The 8942-nt window shown below is 43.6% G+C and overlaps 1 long non-coding RNA gene across 1 annotated transcript; it reads right to left on the bottom strand.

The window, feature by feature from the left end:
- Positions 1-3630: 3630 nt before the first annotated feature.
- LOC112846727 (uncharacterized) lies at positions 3631-4526 on the bottom strand. Its single transcript, XR_003219853.1, has 2 exons — positions 4478-4526; positions 3631-4065 (listed from the first exon to the last, which is right to left on the bottom strand). It is a non-coding gene; the product is annotated as an uncharacterized LOC112846727 (long non-coding RNA).
- Positions 4527-8942: the final 4416 nt, after the last annotated feature.

The following is an 8942-nucleotide window of genomic DNA, read 5'->3' as shown; positions in this document are numbered from 1 at the left end:
TTACCAGGCCTCTGGAGAACTTCAAGACATGTTGAGGAGGTCATTTAGCCATTTGAATCAGCTGTGTTGGATCAAGGATGCATCTAAAACCTGCAGGACACCGGTCCTCGAGGCCTGGAGTTCGACGTCCTGCGTTAGAGTAATATTTTCTTGAGCTGTGTAACTGGATTGTTCAAATATAGAGGTAGTTTGGATTCACTTGACACAGGAGCCATACGCCCTTTCTGCAGTTTCTATGCTTCGTTAGCTTGTTTTTGTCTGCATTGTTAATCCTCTCCTGTGCAAACAAAAGCCCAAGCTACACTTGTCTGACTGACAGAAGGTTCAAGAGAAGGACATTGCTCTCAACTCTTTCCCTGTTGAAATTATTCCAAGGAAGTGAGTTTCCTACAGGGTATGGAGGGTTAGTATGTGTTAATGATTTCAGTGTCACGCAGGGGAAAGTAGCATTCAGTGGAAGCTTCTCGTTGATTGTTTTAAATCCAGATATGACCCTTATTTGTGGCGCATGTTGATATACAGTCAGCTCTGGAGTTAGTATCAGTGATCTGGTTGTAAAATGAGTAAATACCGCCTCAGATTATCACATATTGCACTACATCTAAGTTTATTTAGCAAAAGTTGAGTCAAAAGCAGAAGCAGTATGTGAAAACTATACTCTTACTGTTTCCAAAGGAATTAAATGGGTAAGAAGCAGTCATTTGCTGCTAATAATTTAATGCAAATTTGCAAACTTTAATGCAAAGTTAATGCAAGATTTTTTAGGTTAATTGAAAAATCTAAATTGCCCATAGGTGTGAGTGCGAATGGTTGTCTGTCTCTATGTGTTAGCCCTGCGACAGACTGGTGACCTGTCCAGGGTGTACCCCTCGCCCTATGACAGCTGGGATAGGCTCCAGCACCCCCGCGACCCTGAAAAGGATAAGCGGAAGTGAACGGATGAATACGATGTTGGGTGAGACTGGGTGGATTTCTGTTTATTGTTTTGAGAATATGAGGCATAGTTTCAAGAAATGTGTTTAAGCAATCGAGAAAAACTGTAAACACTAAAATCTCATTTGTGTTATGATAAAAGTCTTTAATCAAACAGAATTCAAATATCAGAAACATTTCATATGTTGAGTTAAAAATGAATCATTGTTTCAACAATATATCTATTTTTTCATAAACAGAAAAGACAACAACAATCTGCTCCTCCCATTCAACACATGTCAGTCCATATCCCAGCAAACTAAATCATCTCCATTTACACACATCAAATCGAAACATGAGCCACTTGTAATGATTAAAAACTTGACAGAATTTAAATCTGGTTTGGGGAGTCATTCAGTGAGAAACAGTGAAATGATTTTCAATGTGAAAAGGTGGACAGCAGTGAGAACTAAAAAAGAAACAAAGGGCTTTGGAACCACGAGGCAGCAGAAGGACAGCTGCAGTTTAACAGCTTCAATTCACTGACAGGAACAACATGAGAAATATCATCATCCTCAACTCATCTGCTGACCACTGTGACATCAACACCTTCACATCATCCCCAGTTTGAATAAATGGAAACATCCTGTGAGCGAAAGTGTGTGTGAAGGTGTGTATGTGTGTGTTAGTGTCGGGATCAGAGAACGACAGCTTTCCTCTGTTCCAGTCCAGATTAACTCTGATCCTCTGGAGCTTCTTCTGAACTGAGAGAGCAGTGAATCCAGCTGATGGTGAGCGTGTTGAGTATTTACCTAAACAGAACATTACTCCCCAAAATCCAGACTCTGTGTTTCCCTTCCTCTTGATAGACTCTTACACACCAAGCATCCAGCTTGTACCGTCTCCAACCTCGACATCCAGCTGTGAGTCCCTGAGTTAAAGCCCTCAGAGCCCAGGACAGAATAGAACCAATCAAACCTCTCTGGATTATCAGGAAGCCGCTGCCTCTCTCCTTCTCTCACGCTGGTCAGATCTTCAGACAGGATAAGGTCTGGATGAGCAGTGTTGGGTCCAGAATGAGAGGAGTGTAGGAGACCATGTCCTTCATGTTGTTCCAGATGTTGAAGGTCAGGTTGCCCAGGTGTTTGGCTCAGTCTATCAGAGCTCCTGAGGGCAGCTGTGGATCATCCAGCAGGGGCAGCGCTGGACTTTTGTCACTGCAGCCTTGTAGTTGTGCAGGAATGAGACTCCTTCAGCTCTCAGCTCCTCTTCTGTGGCTCTGACTGTGTCTGAAAGAGCTGCTATCTCTCTGTCCAGAGACTCCATCTTCTCCTTCATCATCCCACTCTTCTGCTCCTCTTCCTCCTCAGTGCGGCCAGCCTGGCCTCCTCTTCCTCTGCTAGAAACTGGTGAAGCTTCTTAAACTGCTCCTTAATCTGCTTCTCTGTGTGCTGGGCCTGGACCTTAATGTGTTCTGCTGTTTGATCAAACTTCACTTGAACTTCTTCACAAACCTTTAACTTCTTCTTTAAGGCCTCCAGAGTTTCCTGAAGTTCCTTCTTGTGTTGTTGTGCAGCTTCATCGATGGGTCTGAATCTGTGCTTGGTGTGTTTTTCTGAGTCTCTGCAGACGAGACACACTGGCTGCTGATGGTCCAGACAGAACAGTTTGAGTTTCTCAAAGTGCAGACTGCAGAGAGCCTCTGAAGCTCTCTGATCTTTCTCCTGTAAGAACGACTCACACAGGTTCTTTAAAGCCAGGAAAACGAGAATGAACAGCTTGTAGAACTGAGGGATCATATACATAGATAAGAACCGGAAAGGGCATGTTTGGAGGAGTGCGCCTGCTCCTGAAATTAAGATATTTTATCTCCAAAAATGTGTGAGTGTCACAGCAGAGTGCAGATGTTTGTTGCAGGTCAAAAAACCTTTCCTGAAGCTCAGAACATAAAGTGTGACTCAGTGTTGCAGCTGTTGGGCAGCTTTTGTTTCAGACTTTGTTCTGGTTATTTGTCAGTTTCCCCAATAGTGGGAGTGTTATCCAGTCACGCAAAAACAGGTGGTGTTTAGATGGATTCACTTTGTTACAGATCTATAAAGTGAAATAGATTGTAAACGTGTGTTTTTGGCTCCTCTCACTAAACAACCAGCAGTTACTGCAGGGCTGGGCAACTCCAGGCCTCAAGGACTGGTGTCCTGCAGGTTTTAGACATCTCCCTGGGTCAACACACCTGAATCAAATGATCAGTTCATTACCAGGCCTCTGGAGAACTTCAGGACATGTTGAGGAGGTAATTTATCCGTTTAAATCAGCTGTGTTGGATCAAGGACACATCTAAAACCTGCAGGACACGGCCCTTGAGGCCTGGAGTTGCCCACCCCTGAGTTACTGTAACTCTTCCATCAGACCAACACCAGCATCAAACTCTGACACAAACAACAGCTTAGATGGAATTTAACCTTTGACTTTAAGTCCGCCTCTTTATTCTCTGAAGCAAAGTATAATCAATTTGAGTTTGTAAGAAATGTTTAAAACTTTCTGCTGGAATTTTTTCAGTCAGATGTTTGATGGTCAGGTGGGAGGTGTTTGATGAAATAATGTGGAATGACTTGTACTTAGAAAAATCTCAAGTGATGTGAGCGGCTCGTAGAGACAACATGACTGCAGATGGATGCAGTAGATCGAGTCGCTGATATTTCCAGTCCTGGATCAGGAGACTTTGTGTGAAGTCAGATCTGATTTATTGAAATATAAAGAAAACATTAAAGTTACAGATACACAGATATTTACAATTAATCTGATTCTGTCCACTCAGATGATGATGATGATGCAACAAACCCAGGCATGTCTCTTCATTTGCACCCTGAGCTAAGTTTTGACAGGTAAACAAAGAACTGACAGTGTAAAGAAAAATATACAGAAATACTGAAGCAGCCAAAACTCCTGAGTGAATCTGCAGTCCTGTGACATCACAAGCAGCCTCCTGTCCACCTGCACAGGTGAGTCTCTGTCCAGCTGCTCTCACAGCAGCCAGCGGAGCCAGAAAGGGTTCAAACTCTCTTTATGATGCAGCTTCATGCATCCCATATGCAACCCTCACCTCCATCACCATGGCAACAAGGTGGTGGGAGTTAGAGCGTCCACTTCAAACACCTGCAGAGACACACAGGAGAAAAAAAGATGTTGTTAAGCATGAACTCTGGTCAGGAGATTTCCAGTTTCTTTAGATGGTGACATCACAGCACCTCCAGCTGTGAGGTCAGAGAGCGTTTAAAGTCTGTTTAGACCTGCAGCTCCCTTTTCAGTGAGCCTGATCCTGCAGATAACCTCGACTCTTAGAGATGGTGGTCCTCGTTCTGCTTGTAGTGGTTCAAGTTCTTACAGCGACCTGCAAAACTGAACCAAGACCGCCAAAGTGTCCATCCAGTCACAAGAGGCGGCCTTTTTGGAGAAGTTGCTCGCTGACATGAGGTAAACTTCTGACCTGGTACATCGTCATGGTAACTGGTGCTGAACATATCTAACCTGAGCAACCAGATCTCTTACAAACATGTGGTATGTTTACCTCGTCTCTCTGTGTGTGCACAGACACTTGGTGCTGCAGTACCGCCCCCGCAGGTGGTGCAGGTGTAGTGCGACGGAACCCGCAGACGCAGCAGAAGTGATGTGCAGTTAGCGAGAATGGCGGGCTGCCACTGACAGGTAGTTAGGCTCCGGCTTCTCTGAGAGATTCTACCAATCAAAGGAGAGGGGACAGTGGGTCAGCTGACGACCATCTTCAGCCAATCAGAGAGAGGAGAGAGGGCGTGTGACTCACCACCTCCTCCAGCAGTGTGGTGAAGTTCTTCCTGAAACTCTGCTGAAGTGGTCTCAGCTCCTCCAGTTTGAATACCAAAGTATCATTAGGAAGGATGATGAAACCCGAATTGCTCCAGATGCCTCTGAATACAAGAAATGTCAAAGCTGTGTGAACAATGTGAAAAGTTCTTTGAATACTTAATTAGAGTAGAAAAGTACTTTATAAGTACCAGCCTATATACAGCTACTCAAGTTTCAAGGAATAATGATTTCAGCTGCTACCGTGTACCTCTGTAAGACTTTCTGCTAGTACAAGAACACAGTAGAGATATCTAAAGAGCTTTTATTGTGAAAGGGATGGTCAGGAAGATGCCCTTTTGTCAAAAGTGTAGGTTTCATGTGCAGATCAGAGGGTGAAAAACTCACCTGGTTCTTCAGACTTACTGAAGGCAGGTAGGCAGGCAGTAGGACCTGGGGGAGGGAGGACAGAGGGTCATCCTGGAAACACAAAACAAGATGTCATCGCTGAGCAACATTACAGACTGTTTATTAAAGATGGGGGCAGTGTTGTAAATCTTCATTCTTTGTCATGACCAGCAGGGGGCTGGGGAAGGAGAGGATTTCACCTTTGTCACTTCCTGTTTCTAAACAACAGAGAGCTTGTTCACTTCCTGTTAAATCCCAGCGCACCAAAGCTGGCAGTAACTCACTAAAAGTCAACATGAGTGAAGAAGTTATTATTTCCAGAGACCTCCAGTGAAGCAGGCTTTCATCTTATCCAGGTGACTTCAGGGATAATCCTGGGTTTTTTGTACTATGAAGGTGGGTCACTACTTCCCCGGGTAAATCACCATGGCAACTTATAACTTATGCTCTGAACTTAATGTGCTGCGGACCAGGTTAAGTTTCAGATTAGAGATCAACAGAAATGAAATCTTCACTATTGAAGAGCCGTCTGTGGAGCAGCCCGTCAGACATACATGAGCCAATCAGCATCACTAACAGGTGGACATATTTAAAATCTTTGTATTTCATTATACCAACAGCACGTTTATGTATATTCATTCACCACTTCTAGTTTCTGTAAGACCACAGGGAGCAGCTGGAGATGGTGAAAGAGGGTTAGAGGGTCGTGACCTCTGACCCTGACAGAAGCAGAACATCAGTGATCTAGCAGCTCATGCGCCTTACAGGTTACTGTAATGTGTGACATACACAGAGAGAGCTCTAAGCTTTCTTCTGATTAGTCGCCTGAACTGCACAATTCAATGTTAGAGGATTTCTAAAGAAGTCCCGCTTAAAATCTCCACCTGTGCTTGTTTCTATGTGAATGTGAGATGGATGAAGTGAACCCAGTGTACAGAGTGAAGCTCTGTGTGGATGTTAGAGTTCAGTGAGAGCAGAAAAGCTGTCAGTCAACTTAAATCACAGACACGGACCTGGAAGTTGTCTTTTTCCAGAGCCTCCAGCTGACGGGTCAGCCTCCTCTGTCTGGTGGCTTCATCCAAAACTCTGCGCTGACCGGCCTCCACCCGAGCTGTTGGATACAACACACAGTTTCCATCAGTCGGTCAACAGTTGGTATCAGTGACAAAAGTCCCATGGACTCAGCTAATTTCTATAAAGTTCTGTGTAGTTTTTCCAGCATGTAAACCAAAGGGAAATCATCAGGACTGCTAATCGTGATTCAGCACACAGTCGCCTCACAGAGGTTCATTCTGAGCAGGAGAAAACAGCTGAAAGCTCAAAGGCTCAGCAGTTTAAGGGATTTCAAACCTGCCACAGTAACAGCTTACAGGTCTGCAAAAGTTTTAAACACAGAGTGTGACCATGAAAGCTCCACTGATGGTGATGTTTCCCTGTCGGCTTCATTGTCTCTTCATGCTCAGTGGGACTCCTGGGAGGAAGCTTTCGATGCACTTACAACAACATAATGTTCACAATATCTCTCTGCTCCTCTCCATGTGTGAGGGGGTCCACTCACAGTGAGACAGAGAGCAGGAAAGGAGAAAGTAGCAGAAAAGCCTGCTATCAATTTAGGCCTGGAAAAAGTTGGATGTTGTGTCCCTGAATTGGCCTTTAATAGTAGTTTTAGTGTTTCCTTTCAATCAAACCAAATCACGCTGTGAAAACATTAAATTTATCTCATTCTGTTCTCGTATTATTGTCTGAAAGATCATCAAACAGGATCTGAACCAGCTAAATACTTAACTTAAATTCGCTTCACAGCTGGAGCCAAAAAAACATCTTTTACTTCAGTAAAACACCCAAAATCCTTCAGGTGGTCCTGGTTAAATAAACCACAAAGTAACATCACCTACGGTCGATCCTCTCCTTTAAGTTGGATTTTTTTTTTAATAACTGGACTACAGTGGCTTGCAAAAGTATTCGGCCCCCTTGAACTTTTCCACATTTTGTCACATTACAGCCACAAACATGAATCAATTTTATTGGAATTCCACGTGAAAGACCAATACAAAGTGGTGTACACGTGAGAAGTGGAACCAAAATCATACATGATTCCAAACATTTTTTACAAATAAATAACTGAAAAGTGGGGTGTGCGTAATTATTCAGCCCCCTGAGTCAATACTTTGTAGAACCACCTTTTGCTGCAATTACAGCTGCCAGTCTTTTAGGGAATGTCTCTACCAGCTTTGCACATCTAGAGACTGAAATCCTTGCCCATTCTTCTTTGCAAAACAGCTCCAGCTCAGTCAGATTAGATGGACAGCGTTTGTGAACAGCAGTTTTCAGATCTTGCCACAGATTCTCGATTGGATTTAGACACCAGGCAGGTCAGGGATAAAGTTATTGAGAAATTTAAAGCAGGCTTAGGCTACAAAAAGATTTCCCAAGCCTTGAACATCCCACGGAGCACTGTTCAAGCGATCATTCAGAAATGGAAGGAGTATGGCACAACTGTAAACCTACCAAGACAAGGCCGTCCACCTAAACTCACAGGCCGAACAAGGAGAGCGCTGATCAGAAATGCAGCCAAGAGGCCCATGGTGACTCTGGACGAGCTGCAGAGATCTACAGCTCAGGTGGGGGAATCTGTCCATCGGACAACTATTAGTCGTGCACTGCACAAAGTTGGCCTTTATGGAAGAGTGGCAAGAAGAAAGCCATTGTTAACAGAAAACCATAAGAAGTCCCGTTTGCAGTTTGCCACAAGCCATGTGGGGGACACAGCAAACATGTGGAAGAAGGTGCTCTGGTCAGATGAGACCAAAATGGAACTTTTTGGCTAAAATGCAAAACGCTATGTGTGGCGGAAAACACACTGCTCATCACTCTGAACACACCATCCCCACTGTCAAATATGGTGGTGGCAGCATCATGCTCTGGGGGTGCTTCTCTTCAGCAGGGACAGGGAAGCTGGTCAGAGTTGATGGGAAGATGGATGGAGCCAAATACAGGGCAATCTTGGAAGAAAACCTCTTGGAGTCTGCAAAAGACTTGAGACTGGGGCGGAGGTTCACCTTCCAGCAGGACGACGACCCTAAACATAAAGCCAGGGCAACACTGGAATGGTTTAAAACAAAACATATCCATGTGTTAGAATGGCCCAGTCAAAGTCCAGATCTAAATCCAATCAAGAATCTGTGGCAAGATCTGAAAACTGCTGTTCACAAACGCTGTCCATCTAATCTGACTGAGCTGGAGCTGTTTTGCAAAGAAGAATGGGCAAGGATTTCAGTCTCTAGATGTGCAAAGCTGGTAGAGACATATTCCAATAAAATTGATTCATGTTTGTGGCTGTAATGTGACAAAATGTGGAAAAGTTCAAGGGGGCCGAATACTTTTGCAAGCCACTGTATTTCTTTTTAACATGTATATGTTAGAATAAAACCCTGCAGCTCTATAAAAACAGTAATAATAACATTAAGATCACTAACAAAAAGTCCACTCTCAGTCTACTTTCAACCAAAAGGCAAATAACCAAACCACATGAACATCTAATAAAAGATATAAATATTGAAACACTGATCCAACATTATTTTTGATTGACGGATCATTTGATTTTACACTTTTACCTGAATGTGGCTCCTTTTTTTGAAAAAACTTCCTTATATCCCTTATGAACCTGGCTGTTTCTCTGTACACAAACACACACACAACCGGAGTTTTAAGGTTTATGGGCATTCAGTCAGTTAGCTAGTTAGTATCCACTTCAAACAGGACAGTGGTAACAACAGCAGGCTACGGACAATTTTAAGTTTTAGATT

This window comes from Oreochromis niloticus, linkage group LG4, assembly GCF_001858045.2.
Source record: "Oreochromis niloticus isolate F11D_XX linkage group LG4, O_niloticus_UMD_NMBU, whole genome shotgun sequence".
Classification (NCBI taxonomy): domain Eukaryota; kingdom Metazoa; phylum Chordata; class Actinopteri; order Cichliformes; family Cichlidae; genus Oreochromis; species Oreochromis niloticus.
The sequence above is the reverse complement of the archived record's forward strand: the minus strand, read 5'-3'. Positions and strand labels throughout refer to the sequence as shown.